At 36.8% G+C, this 27,897-nt stretch overlaps 1 pseudogene; it reads right to left on the bottom strand.

The window, feature by feature from the left end:
* The window catches only part of LOC116898390, a 77,040-nt pseudogene extending 49,477 nt beyond the window's left edge, over positions 1-27,563 (bottom strand).
* Between the last annotated feature and the right edge of the window lie 334 nt (positions 27,564-27,897).

Raw genomic sequence — 27,897 nt, 5'->3', positions numbered from 1 at the left:
AGTGGCTATTAGCCCAAATGCTTGAATTACCCTAGATGCCTAGAACAAATGAAACTCAAGACGGATGATCAAAATGTGAATGCAGATCGCTCATGAGAGACACAGCCAGAATACAGCAAATACAGAGGCGTATGCCAGCAGGAAACCACTGAACTGAGAACAGGACCCCTGTTGAACAATCAGAGAAAGAACTGGAAGAGCTTGAAGGAGCTCGAGACCCCATATGTACAGCAATGCCAACCAACCAGAGTTTCCAGGGACTAAGCCACTACCCAAAGACTATACATGGACTGACCCTGGACTCTGACCTTGTAGGTTGCAATGAATATCCTAGTAAGAGCACCAGTGGAAGGGGAAGCCCTGGGTCCTGCTAAGACTGAACCCCTAGTGAACTAGACTGTTGGGGAGAGGGCAGCAATGGGGGGAGGGGTGGGAGGGGAACACCCATAAGGAAGGGGAGGGGGGAGGGGGATGTTTGCCCGGAAACCGGGAAAGGGAATAACACTCGAAATGTATATAAGAAATACTCAAGTTAAAAAAAAAAAAAAAAAAAAAAAAAAAAAGAATTACAGAGAACGAATAGACAGGCAAAGATGAGATTATTCAAGACTATCAGTTAGAGAGGGGGAACTAACTCCCCAGCTGGAAATAGATTGACCACATCCCCATCTCCTGCATGAAGTTGGGTCTTCCATTTTATGAGAGGAGTACTAAGTAGCCAGATAGGGATCAGTAGCTTTCAGGGCTATAGACAATGGACCCTACCTCCTGTTTCCTTGGCAACACTAAAAAGTGAAATAACGTCAACATCTGCATCTCTATAGGATTTAAAATGGAATACTAAAATATAGAGGTATTCTGGTTTTGTTGGAGTTCATTAAAAAGAAATGGGATTCCTGCTGGCCAAAAGAATGGAGTCTGAGTTCTTCCTATGACCCTGTGTGGAGACTTGACATTCTGATGTGCTGCAAATAGAGAATCTAGTTGGACCTCTTAATCACGTGTTCAGGAGAAAACTCCATAGAAAAACTGATTTACCTAAAGATATGCTAACAAAATTATCCCCTGAATAAATTCATCTATATATCTATCACTCCTATTAAACATTCTGACCCCTCATTGTAAATGCAGCGGTGTGCAGATCTCCACTGCTAATTCTGCCCGCTTTACTGTTTTCTAACACAAAAAGTATCTGTTTTACTTTTCTTTCTCTTTATATCTTTTTCAAAAACTGGCCAAAAGCTTAACTGTGCCCTCCCTGACACTTTGGGCTTTATCACTGTTTATCTGAAGAATGTCTCCACAGATATTTCCCAATATCCATGCCCAAAAGGCATGTTTTTCAATGTTTTTCACTTCCTGTCTTGTCTCCACCAGGAAGGGCTGAGATTTGTGGCTTGCCTGATTTCTTGTTTTTCTCTCAAACTCTAATGAAATTGTCATTCAACTTCTTTCTGAGTCCATCTCTAATTTCCAATATTAACAAAGAATCCACCAAAAGAAATATCGATTCCCCTGATAGCAATAAAGGTTATACTAATTTACATTTCCACCAACAGTATGTCAATGTCTCCATTTTTCTGTAGCCTTACCAGAATATGCTATATTAACAGAAATGTAGTGTTTATATAATGGAATACTATCCACTCATAAAAACATGTTCATTTGGGTATGGTGAAGCAGTTTTCTCTGATAGCAACCATTAGAGCTAGGAAGAAAGTTCCTTAAGATACAGGCTGTTTTAAAGAGAGCTGGAATATTTTATCCTGCAAGGAGGTTTTTTTCAGCTTAGTGAAATAGACAACTGAAAAGCTCTAGGAAGTCCCTGAACTTAACCAGATTCCCTAGGTGTCTGCATCTCCATGCTTTTCCGAGGGGCTAGGACTGCTGAGAGATGCTACTGACAAACCTAGCTAAATAAAAGATGCAGTTTCCACCAAGGTGCTTGAAAGGCAGACCAGATTAGAGGAGCAGGGAAAAGTCAAGGTGCCTGAGATCCCTGCCAGAGCCCCTCTATCCTGGTGAGCTGAGTGACAGTGAGCTCCAGGTCTCCAGCGTCCACGACTCATTACCCACGTGATGGTGAGCTTATAGTGAGACAGATGCCTTAAAGTCATTTCTCCTCCTGTGAAATGCTACATTCGTGTAAGTGCTCCAATCATTAGTGGTATTTATTAGAGAAAAGCCCTAAATTTTTGAAAGCCATCATAAAATTATCTACAAGATTACAAATAACCAAACACATCTCTAACATGTATAAAACAGGGATCAGAAGATAAACAAGTGACAGGGAAGTAGGATGTGACACTTTCAGTACTCTGTACTTTGCTAATCATCATCATAAAAATAAAACACTTGAAATTTATATTTAGAATCAACATATTTGTTCAAAAGGACTTCTGTCATAGTGTCACAATGCAGAAAACGTGCTGTTTTCACTTTGTCTCCAATGAGTGCAAAAATATTAAAACCAAATATGTAGAACAAAAGAACATCATAGTATGAGGCTAATGTTCTTTTTGCATTTTTAATCTACATAGATATTTGTGAAAAGCAATAGCAAGGTGTTTCACCCTTATATTATGGTGACAAATTACGTGAAATGGTTATGTACAGGAGGAACGATTTATCTTGACTCATGTCTTCAGGAGTTTCATTCCATGGTCAACTGCCTTTTTCACGTTGGCATGGATTCTAGCCAAACGCAGTGGAAAGAAGTGTTTTCACTCAAAGATACTCATTTCATGCATCACAAAAAGAGCTAACAATGGCTCAGAGTTTTCACTGCTTTGTAGAAAACTCAGGCAAACACAGGTTATTTGTTTTATTTAGTATTTTTCTTCTCATCCAAGTCCAAGAATTTTGTCAACTGGAATTTAAACTCACCCAAATACATCTACATAATATTTTACCACTTCTGTGTAAGAAATCAGGCTTGATAAACAGATTCAAAAACACAGCAGCGGGCTAAAAATGAGTTATGCTACCAGGTGGTGTGCAAAATGTCAGGCTGGCTTATATTACAAACTTTAGGTGGTGTTTCAGTTCTACAGGTGACTAAGATAATACCCTCTGCATCACTAAAGTACTTTGTGACAATATGGATCAGTCTAGACCTGCAACTTAAAATAGCCAACGTCTGTCAGAAAAAGCAATCCTGCTGTCTCAACGGCTTACTTCAGGCCTTTCCTTATTAACAGAACAAGTGCTTGCTGAGGGACAGAGTAGCTATTGAACATGTAACCAGTCACCCTTAGATGTTAGTAAATTTCCCCTCTGGTTGTTCTAGTCCCTTGCAGTTGGCATTGAGTCAGAAGAGAAGGTTGAGGAAGCTGTAGCATCGCGACCTCCTGCAGCTCGTGTGAAGAGATCAGGTCTGTTCACCAGGACCCTCCTAGGATACTTCTTCTGACTCTACAACAGGGCAAACACAAATTAACCCAACCTATCTTCCACTCCAAGGCTTTACTGTACCTTTGAAGAGCTAATATCTCTCAAAAAATATATCAGGGGTTACCTCGTTAAATCCTGAGGGTCAAGTACAGTGGATAGGCCCCACATATGGAAGAATGAGATCATTATAGATATAGTTGGGGATGAAATTTATGAAAAGTAACGCCGAAGTCAGCTAGTGAGATTATAAATGTTTTCTAGGTGGGCAGAAGCATTACACTATTGCCATTTGCTTTTTGAATTTTTTCAATCCCAAATGGTCACATAGGTACTCCTATTTTGCATTTCTTACATTCCAGCCAATGAACAGTAATTTCAACTTAGTCTCCAGCAGTATATATGTTATATCTTACATAACTCACTTTTCACTGCTCCTTTTTTTCTCTCTCTCCAGAGAGCTTTCTTCCTATGATCATGAGCCACACACTTAAGGTTTGTCCCTGAAAGGAGGAAACATCACCCACACTATTAGCTGTCACATTCATTATATCTCCCACCATCGGGGACCTCCTGTAACCTCAACTTTTTTAGGGTGACATTCTGTGATTTGATTTACTTGATCTTACAGTTTCATACTCTGTATTTTAGACACTTATGCATTATTATGTTTTATTATCATGGACTTGGATTCCACCTTCTTAATGCTCTACATTATTTCATCATATCTGCAGGTCACCAGTACCCAGATATCTTCTAAGGAAGATGTGTTAATTAGTTCTAACCTTCCTCTTCTGGAAAAGACTCAGTGTTTATAGTTCTGAGTATCTTTTTCTTTAGAGGACAACAGCTTTGAGAAGGATGTATAATAGGAAGCCTGAGGTCTTTACTTACAATAGAAATACTGGCACTTTTCTCCTAAATGATTTCTTTTTAACAGTACACCATTTAATAAAAGCAAATGCTTCCCTTACCACCGCTCCCCCCACATCTATAAATACTTGATATTTCCATTGTCATTGTCTCCTGCAAAGAAAAATAATCTCTCATTTCAACTTTGCATTTCCCCCCAGAGATGCAGAAAGGCTAGGGGGATTTTCATGTGCTTATTGGTCATTATCTCTCCTGTTTACTAATTCTTGTTTATAACCCATGCACACATTTCTCTTTGAGCTATGTGTCTTTTGTTAGTGATGTGTAACCCTTTCATATTTATTGTAATTGTAGAAATATCTCCTAAGTCTATGACTAGTACTCTAATATCATTTGAAATAAGTTGGCCATCCAGTGGTTTTGTTAAGTGCTATCATATGTGGTTTTCTAATCTTTGTTTTGTATTTTTGTACTTTTTATTCTGTTTATGACCTGCTTTGCTTTTTCAGTCCTCCAAATCAGTAAGCTAAATCCAGGCCTCTGATGTGACTACATTTAGAGACAGAGTCTGAGTAATTAGGATTTACAAGATCATAATCTTTTCAGACTGATACAACAAAACAGTAGAGTTCATTAGCTTAAAAGTTTTTAAAAAGTCAGAATTCTGAAAGATGCAAAGTATTAGATTAAGGTGTCAGCAAAATAGCTTTATTCTGATGCCTTGTAGGAAGCAGCCATTTCCCTTTCTGTTTACATGAGCTCTGGAAAAGATGCAGAGAGAAATAGAAGATGTGTTTGGTGTCTGTTGGGAAAGCAACAATCCTATCATTTCAGAACTTAACTATTTCAAGCTCTCATAAAGTTATTACTTTCTATGCATTCCTTTATTCACATCCCTGCTTTCTTGATCCAACGTGGGAGTTATAAGATAGCTATCAATTTTATGCTGGTATCACAAACTGCTTGAGAGCAAGCACTTTAGGAAGAAGGAATGTTGTGTGCAGTCGGGATGGATCCCCAGGTGGAGCAGTGTCTGAATGGTCTTTCCTCCAGTCTCTGCTCCACCATTTGTACCTGCATTTCCTTTTGACTGGAAGAATTCTTGTGGAGGGGAAACAGGGAAGGGGGATAACATTTGAAATGTTAATAAATAAAATAACCAATAAAAAATGAAAAAAGAAGGAGTATTGACTACTTACCTAAGGAATGAAAATTCCAACAACAAGGAACTAGAGAAGCTAAAGACTTCACAGTTACATCATAAAAATATGTTCACATGGTGCAGCAAATGCTAACAATTATTTAAGTTTGAGTCCTGCTTCCTTTTCAAAAGGCCAATCCTACCATAGGTGTCTCACCTTCACTACGCCTACCACAGGTGTCTTACACTCTTGACCTTGTTCCCCAATTATCTCTCATAAGTACCATCTCCAAACCTAATCACTCAGGTATTCTGGGACTAGTATTTCCACTGTGAACTTCCATGGGGTAAAATTAAACCGTGGCTGGGGGAGATACAAATGCTCAGTCCCTTGAAATAGGACCATATGATGTTATGCTTGGAGGCCTTGTAAAAATATTCGTCTTTAGGATTTTCTTTGTCTTTCCTAAATGCCGGAAAGAAGAAGTATGTGACTCAGACTGAGTGCCAGCCAAGAAGTGAAGGACCAACGAAAGCCAATTTTAGTCATGGATGTTTAGAATGTGCAACTGTTAGCAAACCACTTTTAACTTGAAACCTTTCATGGTAGACAGACTTACGACATGACCTATGCTAACACTATGTCCTGGTTTTCAAACGTTTTTGTTTGTTTGTTTGTTTGTTTGTTTGTTTGTTTTTGTTTTTAGAGGAGACCTAAATTTAACTGTCTCCAGTGGATATAACATAGCACAGCTCGTGAGATGCCATAGTAGTTTATGTTACAAAACACATTTCCTTCTAGTTTGATAGTAGATTCTGCAATAAGGAAGGCATGTGGATGCCAATTTTTGACAGCAACTTTTAGCCACAAAGAAGCAGGAGTCTGGAAACCTTTACCTCTTCTGAGGAGCTAACCTCTACCAACATTTTCCCAAGCTTGGGAGGAGTTATGTTCCAATTGCAGCCCAGCCATGGCTTCAGATAGAAGCCTTTATCGAAAACTGTCAACAAAAGATCCAGCTGAGCAGTGCAGACATTTCTGGTCTATAAATCCGTGGTTAGTTAATACCTCCAGCTAGCAAATACCAGTGCAATACTTTTATAATCTCTTCCTATCTAAAACAATGTTGGTGACCTTCAAACTAAACATTGTGTTGCTGCCTTATGAGTGTTACAAAGCTATTACCATATAGCACTATTATTATTCTAGCCACGTTATTTCCCTATAGTACTCACATTAAAATCTCCAAGGGCAAAAATTTACATCAGAATAGCATACCCCTAACTCTAGCAGAAATTTGATTCTCTTCTGTGTGAGAGAGCAGTTACATCTAAGTATGTTTAGGTCCTATAGGCCAGTAAGGTCACTATCGCTATCACACAGAAAATAAGTACCTGCAAGTCATATTATGTTCTTTAATAAATCAATTTATATAAAATACTCATTCAATGTTTTTAATGAGTTTTGTCTTTATTGCGCGTGTACTTCCATGTATGTCAGTGTGACACAATGTGTGTGCTGCGCTCTAAACCTGGGTCCTCTGAAGGAGCAGCCGGTGCCTCTAAGCACTGAGCCACCTCTCTAGCCCTTGAGTTAAATATTACTGTCACTGTATTTGGTAGCAAATTTTCTGACACGATAGAATTTTGAAAAATTCTGCCTCAAGTTTTCCAGAATAGCTTCATCTAGATTTGCTCTATCTTCCTAGTGTGGTTTCAAGAGGAAAAGAAGGATGGAAAGACATCTTTAAAAATTGTTTTGTTTAATAATTGTCTTTCACCAAGTTACCTACTTCACAAATTATTTAAGCATTTTGCTTCCAGTTTCAATTAGTTGATGGTGTCCTTTGAAATTATAGTTTAAAAAATGGTGTGCCTATGCCTAACAATTTGTGATTAATTTTTCCCCACGACAGACACTGGAGCCTGGGCCTGCTCCCTGTGGTTCCCTTTATTCATTACTCAGTGACTCTGTCAGCGATGGGTACACAGAAATGAAATTTTTCTAAGCTAACTTAGCTATGCTCAGCAGGGACTAGGAAGTTTAGCCGTGAGGGAAAAAAAGAGAAAAAGCCAGGTACTCCATACAGCTATAGGCAAACACTTGCTTGAAAGGATTTTCTTAAATGACTATGTTGGGTCCCATAAAGCAGCGAGAATGATTTTTTTATGTGAAATCCCAGGCCAAGAAGGAAGAAGAGAATATATGAACACTGCCTCGTTTGAGTGGAACTTGAAAGAGTCAGACCCATCACTGTGGATCAGCTGGGAGTTACGATTTGCTCTTGTTTTTATGTAGTTAATCACTTCTGGTTAAGAAGCTCACAGGGTTTGCACCTTTGGGATGGATTCTGAAACAGTGTTCACTCTACCTGTCCCCTAATGCTACGCCAACCAGCTGATGAGTCTACGTTTTTTAAAAGTTGTGCATTCTCTGTGACTAGGTGATGTAAATCTGTCACACGATTTCAGGTGACTTGCCCCTATAAGGCACCATGTTTTCAAGTTCAGTGCCATTTCTCTGTCACTTTTCCCTTTTCAAAGCCTTCACCTTCAATTTATCTTTTCTGCCACAGGGGGCGGCAGAGTCTCATGGGTCCAAGGTACTGACCTTGCTGATGTGAGACCCCATTTACCAACTCAGCTCAAACATCATTTTAAACATATTTTAGTTACATTAATTTGAACTTTGAACCTAAGTTTTCCAATGAGGGTAATAATGCATAATATTATCAACACTGGTTATGGATTTTAACTAATCTGATTTGTTTAGGTTATCACTATAGTTGATTTTAATTTACCCGTGTTGATTGAGATTGAGTATATCGAAAATACAGAAATTATACTGATTATCTATTTCTATTCATTTTTCTTCATATTTGCAATGTTATAATCATGTATTTTGACATTTTCTGTAAAACTTATTTCTTTTTTATTTTATATAGATAGCTTGGTCATGAATAATTCTCTACCCCTACAACACTCCTTTTGATCTAGATTTTGTATTCCTTTTTATTGAAGAACAGAGAAAGAATCCCTGTGAGTGATTATAAAACTTCTAGAGCTTTACTTTAAACCTGCGACTTGCTAAGAGTGATGCCCAATCCCTTTATATTAGAGTAGAAATGGGGTAATGTAATTCAAACAAATTCAATGGGTCATCCAATTGAAAGATCATAGAGAAAACTATTGTGCACATATGTAAAACAATCTATCATTGCATATTGTAACATTTTTCCTTATTAAAATTTTTATTATTAATATATTTGCATGTCAAGAAAATTTTTGTCACAAATAGTTTTATATAAATGTTCACACAGATTTGGTTTTTATAGTTATTTAAGCCTCATAATTTTAGAAATGCAAAAATCATATAACATTTAGCTTTATTGTTTGTGTTATTATCATGTTGGAATATATTGAAGCTGGGGAAATGGCCCAGTGGTTCAGATATTTTGTTATTTCTGTTCTTACAGATGTTTGGTTCCATACATGTACATAGCAGATCACCACTGTCTATAATTCCAGTTTCAGAGAATTTGATGCTTTCCTCTTGCTTCTGCAGGAACCAAGCATTCATGGGGTTCATAGTTAAACATATATGCACAATGCCTAGATAAAGGTAAAAATCAGGAAAAGAATATATGTGTTCTGTGACTGTAATGTAAATATATGAAAAAGACATATTTGTGTCTTAAAATTAGCTGTGTCTCTCAGGAGAGATCTACATTCGGTTCCTGTCAGCCTGCACTTCTTGGCTTCATCCATCTTATCTAGTTTGGTGGCTGATATGTATGGGCCACATGTGGGGCAGGCTCTGAATGGGCGTCTGTGACAAAGTGAGAAAAACAGACACCCAGTGAAGTTCGTGGAAATCACTTGGCAAAAGACAGAACCATTAAATGACTGGGAGCATGATTTTAAAGGCACATAGCAAGTGAAGACATATCTGTTAAAAGGAATTTTTGACAATTTAGTGAGAAAATGAGTCAATTGTTTTGACATTTGAAAATTCTCCTTCAATACCTTTCTAGTTTATTAAGATTAAAAAAAAAATACACTCCCGATGGTTGTATAGCTGCTTACAATGCTTCTTCTACTCCTAGCTCTTGTCAGAAAAGCTGTTCTCTTCAGAGGATCAGAATATCTATATTTTTGTTTTGTTCAGGCCACAGGAAGTACTTGTTGTGGATATGCAGTAGGGACATGCAAATAAGAAGATAAGGATAGAAATACTCTCCACCTACAACCACCATCCGCTGACAGAATGATCATTCTCCCTTGGACTTAGTATCACTAAGGTTACAGGCTCCTTGATGACCACATTTATTCATACTCTTAATGTGATAATTTTCACCATGCTATGAAATTTTCAAGTTATTTTTAATCCTTAAATAGTCCTTAGCAACGGGGGCAGAAATATCTCATACACTGGCATTCAATGTTGCCCAGAGATCCTCCTTCAAAACTCTGGTTCAGAGATCTTTTTTGTTTTGCTTTTTTTTCTGGAAAAATAAATATAATTTAAGAAGGATTGCTTCTACATTCTATGATGTTTAGGTCGAAGCCATGGACACTCTCAAACACATCATAGGTTTTCATCAATGTGCCTGGATGAAATTAGTAAATCTGGTGAAGATAAATTGAGTTTTAGCAAGAATTTTAGACTAAAGGGAATCTCTCGGATGTGAGTTCTATAAAATCAGAAGTAAGATTTTTAATTCAAAGTTTTCATAATACATAGTACACATTGAGAAAGAGAAAATGGGGTTATTGAAAAGAAAAACCAAACCAATAATGGAACCAGACATATCAAACACTATACCCTCCCATATTTATGAACAATATTTTTATTTTGTGATGAACTAACCTGTCTTTCAGTAAGTGAAAGTAACCCCTCCCTCTCAGCTTTATGCTTGGGTAATTCTGACTCTTGTGCTGTCAGAACATTGTACCTGCAGTTTTCCTTATTTAATATCCCAAAGTTTTGTATGCCCCCATATCCTGATATTGTAACTTAAGATTCTAACTTCACAGTTCTATGCCAAGCCCTTCAGGATTCTGATCAATTTGGGATCTCACTACCTTCTTGGTAATAAAACTGTGATGTAAGCTTTCTTAATTCCTATATCTCTTGTGATTTTAATGTCTGACAAATCACTACAATGTGATCAATGCTACCTGCCTTTGATAGAGTTGTATTCTAACTCACTCAATGCTACTTGTATATCTGGTTTGTACGCCTTTGTTACTCAGTCCATGCAAGTGCTTTCCAGTGTGTCTGTTTTAGAATGGGAAAGTCCTAAAGTAGCACTCTTAATTCTTGTAAACTCCTTTCAAATGGATTTGCAATGTTAAGAGCAGGAGTCTTTAATAGTCTAGATCTTCACCCAAAGGTACCATTTTCATTATTCACTGCAAAAGCAATGGGTTACTTTTGCGGCAATCTCTGGAACACTTTCAGATTTGCTTTTGTTTGCATCCTTCATTTCCTTAGTTACTCATTCCCTCTGGCTGCTTGATTCACCAACTTTCTTAGTTCCTTGCCCTATGTTCTTCTTTCCTATGAGAAATCTGAAAAGAAACAAACAAACAAACAAACAAAAAACCCACAATGACCAATAACAATTCCATAGCTGGAATGTTCTGTGGGCTTGGTAATTTCTCTGCCAAACCACTTAGTCTATTATTTTTTAACTCAACTTTAATTAATATTTTAGGATGCAGGTAGAATACAGTCATATCCTTCAGCAGAATACAACACAAATGGCTTGTCAAAATTTTGTTACATTTGTTGTGACATTAAATCTCCAACAGATTCTTTATTCACATCTCAGTCTTTATGAAATTCTTCTTTACTATTGATATTTCTAGCAGTTTTATTTTGTCTTCTATACTCCCACCAGGGTGACCTATTATTATTTTCAAAAACTATTTTATGGCTTATCTAGCACGAAGCTTCAAACTTTTCTACATGCGTCTCATAAACATACTCAGAAGCTTAGGCATCCCATGCCCACGTTTCAAGAGTAAAATAAACGGCCTCATCTCTTGGTACCAATTTTGGTATTAGTTACATTTTTCATCAGTATGATAAAATACCTGATAAGATACAACTTACTGGAAAACATCTTAGTTTGCCGTATCTTCCATCATGGTCGGGAAGGCATGACAGCGTGTGTCGCCACACCAGTGGCAGTGGAGGGCAGCTGGTCCTTCACATCCCATAAACCAAGAAGCAGCAGCTTCAGTTTCATGGATTATTGAGCCCAATGCAGTAACCATTCGTCAGCTATTGCAACCTCATAGTAGGGTGTGACCAAGGAACAAGACAAAAAGGTACCTCCTGAAATATTGTCATTTTAGGACAGATAAACACCACATCGCATCACACATGTTGAAAACATTTACTAGTTTGACAAGCAATTATGCCTGAACAGTTCCTCCTCATTTTTGCGATGACTGAATGAAGTGGTTAGAGGTGCTCTAAAGTGTCCAGTCAGCAACACAGAATTGGGAGTTACTTTGGTATGAATGGATGATGTGTTCACTGAAGGATAATCTGGACATAGGAAATGCCAGTGAGGGAAGCTTTAGGGACTATCTTTACAGATGTCTTCAAGACAAGGTTGTAGAGACGGCTTCATGCTTAAGAGCGCTTACTCTTGGAGGACCCAAGTTGCTTCGGAGCACCAATGTGCTTGCTTACTGGAGCCTGCGATTCTGGTTCCAGAAAACACAGTGCTCTCTTCTGGCCGCTTCAGGTACTGCATGCACACTCAGACAAACATCTATGAAAGAACTATACAATATGATTTTGAAAAAATACTGTCTACGCTATGCCATATCGAAAGCTAAAATGTATACTGGAAGCACTATGAAATTCTGGGATAAAAGGTACCGATCAGCTCCACTTTATGCTGTCCATCCATCTTGGTGGCCACCAGCTGTTGTCTCTGATTCTAGTCCTAGGAAGGTAAGATACCTAGATCCAGTGACCCCAACCCAAAAATGTACAGCCGTGACTATCTACTTGCTATGTGATTTACTGCTTTTCTGCCTCCTTAACTTGCTAATGCAAATACCCAAAGATTGTTTTGAGTTGCCTTAATCACTTAAGTAGGCAGACCGGAACGCATTTTACTTGCTTGCATAGATAATGAAGGTCACTGTGTGGACTTCCCCTTTGAAGTTCTCTCTTTTGTGGCAATCTCAGATTTGGCTTAGAGATTGTTTGTCCTGCTAGCAGCTAATCAATGGATCTTTGATAATATTAATAATAATTATAATATATATATATATATATGAGTTAATACTCAAAGTAGCTGAATCAGAAGTGACAGGTGACAGTGCTAGGGTCATTGAGATAATTCAGTGCTTATAATTCAGTATATGCTTTGCTGTCAAGTCTGATCTGAGTGTTTTCTCTGAACACACATGATAGATGCAGAGAACCAACTGCTGTGAGTTATCCACAAGTGTACCATAGCCTTTACATGCCTACACACACACACACACACACACACACACACACACACACACAAACCACACACATACCACACATACACACACACCACATAGCACAAATTAATGAACGTTTAAGAATTTCTGAAAGACAAGTAAATGAAAAAGGATAACAGTAAATGTAAGATGTCACTTTATATGCTGAAAGTGTAAAACATTAGATAAAATAAATGGCAGAAAATTAAATATGAATTTTTCTGAACAAATAATTTGAATAAACAATGAAATCTTTTCCACTGGAAAAGTCCAGGCCCAAATGCATTATTACATTTGCTGGATAAAGTATGTCCCTGGGGTTAGGCCATCAGACTTTTTAGCCCAATTTCACTTTCTGTTCCCTCTCTTTCTTGTGTCTCCATATGATATACTGAATTTCCTCCTGATTTTTCTGTCTTAGATTTTCATTATGTTGAGGTGTAATATCCCCTAGAATTTAAGTCACAATAAAACTACCCCCCTTTTAAAAAATTCCTTCTTATCAGATATTTTTCATAACAATGAAAAAAAGTAAGTAAAACAATGCTTTGAAATAACCGAGTATTCATACTGAGGAAGTGTGACCCTCATCAATGTAGATGGGCATCTTCTGACCTGTTGAGGGGATCAATAGACAATAAGTGGAATTTCTCTGCTTGAGCTAAGACATTGATCTCCTGCCTGGTTTCCACATCTTGAGACTAGGACATGCATTTACAGTGTCAGCTCCTTGCCTTTCTGATATTCTAACTTCTTCGATTTTTTTTTTTAATCTTTAGATTGTGAGAGTTTTCAGCCAATATCTACCATGGATCTCGTTGTCTCTTTGTCTGCCTCATTTTAATTTGGCAGTCACAAATTTGGCAGTCAGTTGCTATCATTTCCAACAGCCTGCTTTGTTAAAAGAAAAATTCTCAACTTCAAATGGAGTAACAAAACACCCAAGATAACGAAAACAATTTTCTACTATAAAAGAATCTTTAAGGGTGTGGGGGGTGGGGATCACCATCCCTGACCTCAAGCTACACTACAGAACAATAGTGATAAAAACTGCATGGTACAGAAGCAGACAGGTTGATCAATGGAATAGAATTAAAGACTCAGAAACACAATCACACACTTATGGACACTTGATCTTTGATAAATAAGCCAAACATAACAGTGGAAAAAAAGAAAGCATCTTTAATAAATGCTGCTGGTCTAGCTTCATATATGTAGAAAAAATGAAAATAAACCCATATCTGTCACCTTGCACAAAGCTCAAGTCCAAATGAATCAAGGACCTCAACATAAAACCAGATACACTAACCAGAATCTAACAGAAGAGAAAGTGGGAAAGAAACCTGAACTCATTGGCACAGGGGGGATTTTCCTAAACAGAACGTCAGTGGCTCATACTCTCAGATCAAGAATTGATCCATGGAACCTCCTAAACTGGGAGGCTTCTGTAAGGCAAAGGACACTGTCAATAGGACAAATTGGCAACCTACAGTTTGGGGAAAAATCTTCACCAATCCCACATCCGATAGATAGAGAGCTAATATGCAAAATATGTAAAGAACTCAAGAAGCTTACCACCAAAAAACAAACAAACAAACAAACAAACAACCCAATCAAAATATGGGGTAAAGAACTACACAGAGAATTCATAACAGAGGAATCTTGAACGCTGAGAAGCACCTAAAGAAGTGTTCAAAGCCCTTAGGGATCAGAGGAATGCAAATCAAAACAACCCTGAGATTCCACCTCACACCAGTCAGAATGGCTAAGACCAAAAACTCAAGGGACAACACATGTTGGTGAGGATGTGGAGAAAGATACTGGACCACCAACCAGGCAGCACACACCAGCTGATATGAGGCCCCCAACACATAGACAGCAGAGGACTGTGGGGTCTGGGTTCAGTCAGAGAAGGTGCACCTAACCCTCAAGAGACTGGAGGCCCCAGGGAGTTTAGAGGTCTGGTGGGGTGGGGACATCCTTGTGGAGACAGGGGTGTGGGGAGGACATATGGGATGTGGAACTGTCAGAAGGTAGACTGGGGGAGGAATAAAATCTGGAGTGTGAAAAAAATATATAGTTACAGAGCAGAAAAATTGACCTATTTCACTTCTTAGGTGGCTTTAAATATTTTTAGATTATTATTATTATTATTGTTATTATTAGATGATGATTCTGTGTGTGTGAAAGTGTGTATGCACATATATGAGTGGGTGCCTGTAGAGGTCAAAGATTTTGAAGATTCCTGCTACACAGGTTACATGTGGTTGTGAGCTGTCCCATATTGGTGCTGTGAACAAAACTTGGGTCTTCTACAAGAACAGGAGATAATCTTAACTGCTGAGTTATCTCTCCATTTCCTCTTAAGTGGTTCTTTTCATTCTTTGAACTTGTTACTGTATTTTTATAAACTAGGAGGGCAAGACGATTAAAAAGCAAATGTCACTAAACAAAATTACAACGAAAATTATTTAAGTTGAAATTTTCAAGGGCCTGTAATTGGTTAAGAAATCATTTAAAATTTCTTAAAAGAAATGAACTCTGTAATGAGCATTTCTTTAAATTCTGCTTGCTTTAATCTTCTTTGTTGATACATAGATATGTTACTAGCTGTTGAAAACACTCAGCTTAGCTTTGACTAGTTTATAAGGACTAAGATAAGCTGTAAGCTACCTAGCTGGCTCTTTGGTACTCACAGTAATCTGGCTGTAAGAAATAGGATCTTCTTCTCTGCTTCTGTACCCTAAATGGAAATTGAAACTGTGCTTAAGAGATGCTCACAGCCAGCCATTGAGCTGAGCATGGGGTTCCCAACGGAACAGCTAGAGAAAGGAATGAGGGAGCTGAAGGGGTTTGCAACCCCACAAGAAGAACAACAACATCAACCAGTCAGATCCACCCGGAGCTCTCAGGAACTAAACCACCATCCAAAGAGTACACATGGAGTGACCCATATGGCTCCAGCTGCATATGTAGCAGAGGATGGCTTTTGTCAGACATCAGTGGGAGGAGAGGCCCTTGGTCCTGGAAAAGCTCAACTCCCCAGTGTAGGAGGAGGAGGCAGGAGTGGGTGGGTAGGTGGGGTAGCACCCTCATAGACACAGGGGGAGAGCAGATGGCATAGGGGATTTGCAGAGGGGAAACTGGGAAAGGAGATAACATTTGAAATGTATGTAAATTAAAAAAATCCAATAAAGAGAGACAGAAGGAGGGAGGGAGGGATGGAGGGAGAGAGGGAGAGGGAGAGGGAGAGGGAGAGGGGGAGAGAGAGAGAGAGAGAGAGAGAGAGAGAGAGAGAGAGAGGTCACCCCATTCATTGATAGACAATAGTGGAATATATTGGAACTGAATTAGATTCTCTGGAAGAGCTGTAAATGTTTTTAACCACTGAGCCAATTCTCTACTCACCACTTTTATAGTTTTAATATTAAATAAAGCAAATTCCTTCTGAAAGAAATATAATAAATTTGTAGACACATAAACTATTTGGGCTATGTTCATCATATACAATCTAAACTTGAAAAAATGTGTTCTTACTACTTGACTTTGGCTTTGTGTCTTGTACAAAAACAAGAAATTGAGCAATTCCTTGAGGTCTGAAAACTGATGTGAGTAGCATGATCATTTTTAAACGTTTTTGTTCTGTTGACTGTCTAGGAGAAAATTAAGAAGAATCTTAATGGTAGTGTGTGCCACCTTGAAAGGGTTTCTTCTCGAGAAAAAAGCCCATAAACCATTGTAGACACAAAATAACTTCAATGAGATTATAATCAGTAAAATCTACATCTGCTATTTTATTAACTTATGAATAGTGTGTGCCTACATTCAAAAAGGCAGAACAATTTTGTCTGTCTGCTATTACTAGAATTATAGTAAATAAAGTAAACTCTAAATATTATATATTTGCAATAAAGAGATGGTCATAGAAATTTTTTAAATTGTATACTATACCTTTAACTAGTTCTAAAACAGCCTATCCTTAAGATTAATTGAACACACTGTGACTTATAAAATAACTGCATGTGCAACCAACTTTTAAAGGTCATAGGGAATTGAAAAGGGGTGGATGGGTAAGACAGTTAAATGCCTTTTTTTTTTTTCTAGGTATGAGTTTTTCTGTAAAGCCTTCCAGAAACCTTTGGCCCAGAAAGTAGTTGAGGAGGGATTAAATTCTTGCAGAGGAAAAAAAAGTTTGTTCCCTGAAGATATTGTAAGGATCCCAGCTGTTGGGGTGCATACTCCCTGGTTATGATTGGCACTGAAATGTCAAAGCTCAAAATCCCAAGCCACTAAATTGCCTTAATCAGAAAAAGCTTGCCTGCTCCCCACTGCTCTGGATCAGTCAGGAGCTGTCTGTCTCACGTTCTCTCAGTCTTTTGACTGAGCTTGCACTTCCCCTGTCCATTAATTATTTTAGATTTTTTTGTTTGTTTTCCTTCAGAAAATCTTCCTTCCATATTGCATTGCTTGAAAAATGATATCAGTTAAAGAACGCTTACTACCCACTCCTTTAGACTTGTTTTTACATGAATAAAATAAAAAAGGTATTTGCTCTTTGAGCTAACCATTCAAATATTATATAATTTGACCTTATATTTCTTTGTTATGATAACACATAAAGACATATAATCTTTAAAGAGTAGTGAATTAATATAATTTTCCATAAAATATAATACATGCCCATATATATAATATGTAATATATGTAATATATATTACATTATATATGTAATATAATATATAATATATGTAAAATCACATATGTGTGTATGTATGCCAGTTTATAGTTGTAAATATGTATACAGATACTTCTCTGATAGCTTGTAGTACCTCCATTCCAATTGCTGCTGTACTGACATCTGTATGTGTACATCTATATGTGCCTGTTTATCTAACAGTATTTCATCTATGCATATGTATTCACTGTCATCAATGTAATCTGTGATGATTTGCATATGCTTGAGCCAGGGAGGGGCACTATCAGGATGAGTGGTCTTGTTGGAGTAGGTGTGCACTGTGGGTATGGGCCTTAATGCCCTAGTCCTAGCTGCCTGGAAGCCAGTCTTCTCTTAGAGATCGGCAGATGAAATGTAGACTTCTCAGCCTGTCCTGCACCATGGCTTGTCTGGGTGCTCCCATGCTCCCGCCATGATGATCCTGGACTGAATCTCCGAACCTGTAAGCCAGCCTCAAGTTAATGTTGTCCTTATAAGATCTGTCTTAGTTAAGGTGTCTGTCTGTTCACAGCAATAAGACAATATCTATACATACATACATACATACATACATACATACATACATACATACATACATACGTGTGTGTGTGTGTGTGTGTGTGTGTGTGTGTGTACTGTCTATCCATTGATACATATACGGAGACAGATAAAGAGAAATGAGAGAAGGTTAAGGCAGATAAAGGTTAAATCCTAATACACAAAACAGGTCTGCAATGTCATTTGATGAAATACTTAATTAGAGTCTGGTCTTCATTTGTCAAAAATATGACTAACATTGGTTAGCCACCACAGGCAGTTTGATTTATAAAAATATTTTGAAAAAGCTTAAACTGATTTAGTAATTTATCCCAAACATAATGTGTGCCACCTGCACAAATATTCATTAAGTGTAGATTTTGTATTTGTACATTATTTCTAACTATAGAAAAAATTCCATTCATTATTTCTTGATAAATTTCTCTGCTTGTTTTATCAGGTGATTCAAATTTTTTTGGGGGGGGGAGTGGCATTCTATTTTGGTAACTTTGGTACTAAATATAATACTTTGGAGTGAAGTTCTTCAACCTGATGCAAGTCTGATACTCTTCTGCATAGTTTTTTAATCCACAGAGAAGTCATCCTTGGCTTAGCTAATGGTCACAGTCATAGGCATGACCAAGAAGCACTGTCATTTTTCTGTGCTTATGTCAGGAACCTTCAGCTATCATCTTCTGGTTAGGTCATCGATTGTGTTTGGTAGACATTTATTTGTCAAGCATCATTCCTTGCATTTTGTCTGCTGAAGGAGCATTTTAGTTAAATGTTTGAAACAGTTTCTTCTAGATATCCTCAAAAGATGGCAGTCAAAAAGACAAAAATGAAACAAAACAAAACAACAAACAGCTTCATGTCTTCCCAAAGAGATCCATGTGCTGAAGTTTTTTTATTCTGTTCAATTTTAAGCCTATTTTTACATATTCAAGGCATTATCTACGCATACTAAAATAATTTTCCTATTTTATTTATGTTATATTCTATGTAGATGTACTGAAATTTCACTTAACAATGCAGAGGCCATTAGTATTCATTGTTTTGGGTTTAGGTTTTGTTTTCTGTCAAACTTTGCCAGGAATAGAAGAGTCCTGTCCTAGAATCTTATTCCCTATGTAGCATCTCATTTAATCTTAACAATAATGTGAGGTAGAGTGATAACTATTCTTATTTCCAAAATGAAAAGGGTAATTTATGATTAGAAGTCCATGTTGCTTTCCTGTTCATGGGTTTCATTCATTTGCTTTGAAACTGTTAACAGTCTCAGGTCCCTGTTTGATGAAGTACATGATAGAAAACTTGAATGTGATTGCTATTTGTTCACAGCCCTCCATCTTTACTTGTGATATAAAACATGGGAGTCCATGCTTTGAGAGTTGTATAGCTGCATACTTAATGTTCATGGATCCTATGAAATGCATGGATCCTGCTAGCAGAAGGCAAGGGAATAAAATCCCGAGCGAAGACAAATGTATTAAATAAGAATTACTGGAGGGAGAGGGCAAAAAAAAAAAAACAAAAACAAACAAACAAACAAACAAAAAAACATGGTATTCTCCCTACATCCCTACATAAAAGTAGGAATTTGGGTTTGTCACAAGCAAACCTTGACAAACAAATATAGCTCTAACTCAAAAAAAAAATAATCAAAGTAATTCTGGTTTCTATGTAATTATGTCCAAAGTCTGGCTTTGCTTTAGGCCAAACTTGTAAGACTTAGCCCATATTGCTATTAATTTTATCTTTATTGCTGTCATTTACCTTGGCATTATGGCAACAAGATACCACAGATTAAATTGAAGGGATTGATTTCAAGGTGACCACCTATACAAATCCTAATTCATCTCAACCCTATTTCTTTTGCAATGGCATCTAGAGAGGGACATTTATTTATTTTTCTATTCTTCCGATGTTTGAAACATGGCACTTAATCCAAACCAAGTCCCCAAAGCATATTAAACATTCTCCAAAATTCCTTTAGATTTTTAAAGATCTGATATTGTGAGAGGGAAAGCAAGCAAGTAAACTCACATAGTTCTTGATTTTACTGTAGCTATTTTTTTTCTTTTCAAAATAATTTAATATGAGTCAAGAACGGAAACATAAAATAGTATAGAGGTTTACAGAATTAACATACTAACTCCTGGCTCACTGTACCAGCGACTTCAGAACGCTTTAAACTCACGATTTACTTACTCTTCTGAAATTGCCTTCTATAGTTTATTTCTAGAAACTTGGTACATACATCTTACTGGTAAATTCACTTGATTATAAGTGTGTAACATTCCTTGTTCCCACTATGATTTTATCAGTTGCCACCTCTGACCAAGGTTGGTTAAATTCACGTCCTTTTTCTATGTCCTTAGGTGGTCAACAAGAGAAATCTTTTTCTTTTTTGTGTTCTCCAGGGACAATTTCTTTGACCAAAGACTGTACTGAATTTCTAAAAGAAATGCACCATTAGGCATTTTTTATTGGAATTTGGGGGATTGGCCTGTTTCATGTCTTCCAATTTATCTGCAGTGTCCTTCATAATAATTAGCAAGAGTCCATTCTTCTGCAATCAATGTCTTAACAGTCACCTAAGAGGTACAGTGAAGGTGTAAATTAACTGGCACTGTAATTCTACAAACTGCAAATTCAATATCTGGGTTTCTTCTTCAGTGCTTTGTTTTATCAGAGAAGACATGTTCTTTTAGCTATGTGATAAAAGGTTTTGGAATAATTTTGCTTTCTTTGGGAAAATATTACAAGTTGGTTTGTACTTTATTTATATTTGCAATAGATATTGGGGAATACGTACATGTGATCAAGATATTAACTTTTATGCACTTGACATAACTTGTCCTCCCAGAAGTTACCTTACTTAATAATCAACTACTATTTGACTTTGTGTTATTTCTATTCATTTGTGCTATTATTTGTGTTAGTATTTTCACTTCCCTAACCACAATCATTACTGTAGAGCCTCAGTTGTCAGTTATACTGAATAATAGGTTGTTTTTAGCATAATAGCGCAGTGATATATGAAGATTAGAACTGTCCTTCCTTCACCTTCTATACAAAGAGAGATCCAGAGTAAGAAAAAAGTATATATGGGGTAGATTTTAGAGTTAAAATCTTTCAAGAAAATGGTCCTTTAAATCGAAAGTATGAATGCCATATTTTGTCCTTTCAACTATACTGCCACATCTCTAGCCCCAAAATATATCATATTAAGGTAGTTATAAAATCTTTCCATAATCTCTGATTATGTTCTCAGCTTGGTTCTAGTTCTAGGTACTTAAAGAAATATTTCTAAGTGCTAACAGATGCTACAACTTTTTTTCTGTAGCAGGAATAGTGGGTCCTATTTGGTTTCATTCTTAGTGGTTGTTAGTACTGATTTTAACTTGGCAGGATGCAGTAACACATAAGCATGCCTAAGATGATTTTAAGGAAAAAGTTAGTGGAAACGAGAAGATATAGCATAAATGTGTGTAGCACTACTGTATCAACTGGATTATGGGCTATAGATGAGAGTAAAGCTTGATGGATATGGGCGCTTTCATCACTTTCTCCCTCCTGGGAGTGGATACAATGTTACTAGCCAGCTTCCGGCTGCTGCTCCTCTGTGCTCTCCTCACCCAGATAAACTGTATCCTTTAGAGCCATAACTGATGAAGGAAGGCTCTACTTTAAGATGCTCCAGCTTGGGTATTTTGTCAGAGGTATGAGAAAAGTAACTCTTGTATTTTAATTTCTGTTGCTACGATAAAACATCCCACCCAAAATAACTGGGGAGAAAAGTATTGCGAATAGTTTTAAAAATCATGCTACCGCCTTGCCCTGGAGCTACAACTGCACTACCAGCCCACTTCCTGATCCCTTTTGTCCTACCCAGTTTAGCTTCCGTTCAATCTCACCAGTCCTAACCCGAGGCCCCTAGAATCCATAGATAACGGACAGACAGACAGCTTTATTATTTTAGAACTTGTGTGCTAGACACAATTGCTGGGCACAGAATCTCCAGCCTAGAAAGGCATATCCTCTCAATCATTATCTCTGTTTCTCCTCCTGCTGTAAACTTATCAATTAGGTTGTATCAGCTACCCAACCCAATCCCCCAACCTATTCTGACCCATCCAGAGTTGCCCTGAGGCCTTACATGACTGCTGCTTTCTCCTCGTTCCAGAGCATGGCCTAAAAGCCCTCTTTCCCTCCCTGAAAGGCCTTGGGATCCGGAAGTCTCACCTTACCTTCTGTCCAACAATTGGCTCTAGGCCTTCTTTATTAACAAGTCAAGAGCCAATTAGAGACCCAGACTTTAGTATCGGCATTTCCCTCTACAAAAAATTATTTATCAAATTGAAAAATACCGGGTACAACCCATGCTTTCGGGGAAATTAAGACCATTATTGAGACCCCTAGTCAAGTCACATCCATAGTCAAGAACAGAGAGAAATAAATATGTCCATGCTACCTGCTTTCAACTGACTTTCATCATTCTGAAGTATTTCAAACTCCAGCCCATAAAATGGTGTCACTCACAACCTGCCTGTCTCCTTCTGTCTCAGTTAACAACCGTGACAATTCCATACAACCACAGGCAATTTAATCTAGATAATCTCTAAAAAGATTATCTACGTGACAACCTACTCAGGTGACTGTTAATTATTTCAAGTTGACAGATAAAACTAACTAGCACCAGTAATGAATATACTATTTTTTCCTATTTTTCTCATTTGTGATTCCTAATGGATTTGTCACCACTAATCTTGGTATTAATTGTGGTTCATGCAAAATACGATATCAGGAACCCAATCAAAATCTCTAGTATTAAGAGGAAGAATTTGATATTTTATGAAATTTCATGCTATCATAGTTCTGTGTTGATGTCGGAGAATTGGATTATATTTTGTTAAATTTCACAATATCCTGGTTCTGTGTTGATGGGCCATCTCCCTCCCCTTTTCTTTTTCTTCCTGCCCCACCATCTTGCATGTTTCAAATGTTCTTTCTCTGTTTTTGTTTTAAACAGCTATTTTGTCACTAGCTGTGTTTGGAGTGTATATCTCTATCTAGAAACTTGAATTATCCTGATTGTATTGGCTATTGTCCCATGTACCTTGTGGATCAAGTGATTTGAATGACACCCACAAGTTCTACAAGGTAAGATTACAAATGAAATGTCTCCCAACAAGTCACATGTGTTATATGTTTTAACCTAATGGAGCTGTTGAAATGTTATTGAATTATAAGTGTTCAAATAACCTCAAGATATAATCTCATTGATGAGTTCATTTCTTAATAGGAAATATGATGTAGGTTATAGTCATAGGAAGTAGGCCTTTGAAAAACAAACACTCTCTTTGGATTTCTATACTCACTCTTACTCCCTATTGGACACAGGGTGAGCTCTGCCATTTGCTATATTCTGATATCATAAAAATAATCTACTTTCTAGAGGCTCAAGACTGTAGATCAAGCTGAAAATGGGTTGAAATAAAAGTATAAGCCAAAATTAATCTTTCTTATTTCAAATTCACTTGTTTAAGCTTCTGTCATGACACTGAAATCTCTCTCTCTCTCTCTCTCTCTCTCTCTCTCTCACACACACACACACACACACACACACACACACACACATGCACACAACACACAATAATGAAGGCAAAAGATTGTTTATGTGGCTATACAAAACTACCTGATTCACATGTCTTTGGAACAAATTTAGGGGATAAATTTTAGAAAGCTTGGATAAGCTAGGTACACAATGGTTAGAACTTTGTTATCAGAGGGTAAATAAATTATCCTGATGTAAACTCAGAATGCAGATAGTCACATGGATACCAACCACTGTATGCATGAAATTTCATAATAAAACTCTATCTACATTACGATATGTAATGTAGATCATTAATAGTGTATCTTGGTGTGAATGTGACCACATTTTGTCCACAAACGAAGACACTAAAGGAAGCTGGGTTGAACTGTCATATATTAATTGGCAGAGAAAATATCAAGGTAACAGAACGTTTAGGTTGCAAAATATGGAGCAGAAATATTTGAAAACCTTTAAATTTAGCCAGAAAAAGAATGCATATAAATATTTGGGCCAGAAATGGTATGGTTGCTATAGAGACTCATGCGACTAGAAAATATCCAAATACTATCCATTGGCAAAATGCAAAAGATACCTTATGGATTTCTGTAGAATAGGCTGGGTCTAGATCTGCCAATTGGTGATTTGAAATACTCTTCTTTGTACATTGTCTGCTTGCAGAGGCTACATAAAAATCTTTGATTTTTCTTTTCTTTTCTTTTCTTTCTTTCTTTCTTTCTTTCTTTCTTTCTTTCTTTCTTTCTTTCTTCCTTTCCGTTCATCTAGTTAGTTAGAGAATATTCTCATCATTCGCTAAGTGAGCTTAGTTGCTGTTCAAGATGGTGGGATATGTTAAGATTGAATGGTACTGAGTTTGCAGTCATGAAGAATGATAGAACTGATTCAATACTGAGTCTTCCAACCAGATTTCAAATGGAAAAAATTGAGACCGTGTCACATGGGGAAGAGTTGAAATCTACGTGAGCAGAGACCAAGAGGGGACTCATGAAGATCTGAAGGTAATGTCCTAGCTGAAATAAAAACAAAATAAAATAAAACAACAACAACAAAACAACAACAACAACAAAACACATTTAAGTTAAAAACAGCAGGAACTTGAACATTTTTTTTATAAAGTTTCAGGCTTTTAAAAGCAAATCGAGCTGAAAAGCCATGTAGGCTTCTATTGTCAAAGATGTGGGGAGGAATAGCCAGACCCTTTGTAGTACAGTAGATTCCATCCGATGCCTGGATGCTGGTCATGGAGCACTAGACTGTGAGGTTTGCTTTGTTACATTTTATTCTTACTTTACTCATTACTCCTGTCTACACCCTCGATTCTCCCTTATTTATTTGGTGTATTTATTCTGTGCCATTTGTGTTTTTATATATTTATTTAATTTTACAAGGCTCACAGGTATGCGCTTTGCTTAAGATACAAAGAAAATTTCTGAGTAATGCTGTATCTTTTGATATCTTAGAGAATTTTAAAGACTGACTCAATGAATTTTTAGTTCTAACAGAGAAACCCCTTTCATATCACAGAAAACAGAGTATGTTTTGGATGTAAATCCCACAGAGTGGCTAGTTCAATTTCCTGGTGGTTGTTCTGAGGAGAGTGCTAAGAAGGTGCTAACTTAATTAATGTATTAATTAATTAAGTTTGTACATAAATGCACTGTAGGTGTGGTATGTAGTTAGAAAATATAGATCACTGCAAACATGCTTCTAAAAACTTATCTAATTATCAGAACATTCCTTTCTTAATTTGAATGTTCATTGTTTGCCATGTGATAGTTATTTTTTTTTCTGTCACAATCTCTTTTTGACATGATAATTTGCATTACTTCAAGTCCAAGCTATTTGAGCCAGATATTTGTAGACTTAAAATCTAAATTAAACTTTAAGTTGATTTGCTTATGCATTTTACCACAGTACTAATAAGTAACTAAAACTACAGATGCTGGAATTTGAGGGCCAAAGATTGCCAGGTTAATAAGATTATTATAAAATTTATTTCTCTATTGTTTCATTTGCTCCTGATTGTTGTGTGTAGTTTCCTGTTATTAACAACAAACATTATGAAAACTTTTTCCCATAATAACAGTTATTTCAAAATACTATATGAAGTTGAGTGAGTTGAACTAACTGACTTCTCTCAAAGTGTTCTGTCCCCAAGCACATATCTTTGCTCAAAGGAGTTTAATGGATATATCAAGGCTGACCAAGGATATATGTTTGACAACAAGGTGGCAATATTACACATATATTTAAGTTGTTCAACTCTTTTAACAATCGTGCATAGAACAGTCTCTTACTTTCTACTACTATCTAAACACTCTGGTGAATGGTTCCTATTCAGATCAAAAGAAAATCAAATAACTTCAAGAAAAATGTAGTAATAGGCCAGACAGATTAGATAACATCATTCAGAGTGATGGGGAAATAAATAGTTGGATCATACAATGTGACAGCCTTGATTGTCAAATTTAGGGGATTGGGCACTATATGGTAGGTGGGCAACTGATGTGTAGATTAAGTTAATAGAGGTAAAAAGACCTAATGTGGGCTCTGGTACTTGACCACATAAACAAAGATAGAAATCTGAGGGCCACCAATTTTATCCATTCCTCTGATTCTTTTCTCTGTGTACAATGTGGCCTAATGTTTAATGTTCCATGCTGTCAGGACTTGTTCAATGTTATACACAATGTCTTATGTGAGGCAAAATTAAATAATCCTTCCTTCATTAAGTTGCTTTTGTTACTTATTTTGTTGACAAAATAAAATTAGACAAAACTGATATACAAGTTTGCAAGGAAACTTGAGATCTTTACAGTCTTCGGATTTATGTTGGCCAGTTTTGAATGCCATGCCAGTCTGATTGGGTTCAAGGATAAAATCCTTAGCTGAGCTATGTTAAAAAGAGTTTGGTGTGTGAAAATTTGCATTCACCACAATAGGCTTTTGAGGTAACAGGTCTCCGCAGGCTGTGAAGTAAATGGCTTAGAAGCTGACATACAAAGGCCGTCTTTGGCTCATTTATGTAACATCTACTGAATGCCATTTTGGGGAAAGGATTTTTCTGGATTTTCAAAATCCAGGTGGAATTCTTAGTTGCCACCAGATGTTTCATTAAATTCACTTGAAGAAAAAGATTAGTTTTGCAGCCCTTCACACTGCATTCTGGTAGTCACTTATTTTCACTGTTTTTTTTTTTTTTTTTTTTTTGTTGTTGTTGTTGGTTGGTTGGTTGGTTGGTTGGTTTTAGTTTTGGTTTTCTTTTTCTTTTTCAAAATACCTTCAATCATGTCTCTCAGTGTAACCTTTTTATTTTCTGTCCTGATTTTTTCAGCTTTAACTCTGGGAGAAAGGAAATACAAACAACATCATTTCTACTGGCCCTTTACCCTTAGTAAATTAATAATTTCAGCAAGTATTTGTTAAAATGTTATAATATGTTAAGTTGAAATCAAAATATATGAAAAATTCATATATTTCATTTCGGAAATCCAGGAAAATAGAAGAATTGAAATACACCCAAATCTGAGATATTAATTATATTGACAGAATGGAGCTATTGGTAAATATATTTTCAAGCATATCAAGATTCAGATCAGGGCTTCTTTGTTAGATTCCATTTTTTGTGAATATTCTTAAATATTTAATTAGACTGACTTGTCAGTTTATAGTTACCACTTAATTCTTTAGAGCCATAACCCCTTCTTAAGCTTCTCCTCCTCCTTTACCATTTCCTCTGCCACCTCTTCATCCTCCTGTTCCCCCTCCTCTTCATCGTCAAGCTCCATCTTCTCCACTTTTTCCTCCTCTTCTTACTTCTCCTGTGCTTTTTGCTGGCTTCTGTGGACATCTGACATACAGGTGATACAAAAATCCATCTTACAAGCTAAATAAATAAACATTTCTAAAAGGAGCGTAATTGATTTGCTGATTAGTTTCCCTCCCCTGTATTATTTATTCCTACCTGGACATACATTATCAGCCGTTGAATTAGTTATGAGAATAGCTTTAGTGTCTATAAGGTACTGTTACTTGTATAAACACAAGAAAGTACTTAAATTTTTGAATTTCTAAAACGTGGACTTTTTGAGTTATTGAGGATATAGATGTTGGAAGGTAAAA

Source organism: Rattus rattus, chromosome 4 (assembly GCF_011064425.1).
Source record: "Rattus rattus isolate New Zealand chromosome 4, Rrattus_CSIRO_v1, whole genome shotgun sequence".
Classification (NCBI taxonomy): Eukaryota; Metazoa; Chordata; class Mammalia; order Rodentia; family Muridae; genus Rattus; species Rattus rattus.
The sequence above is the reverse complement of the archived record's forward strand: the minus strand, read 5'-3'. Positions and strand labels throughout refer to the sequence as shown.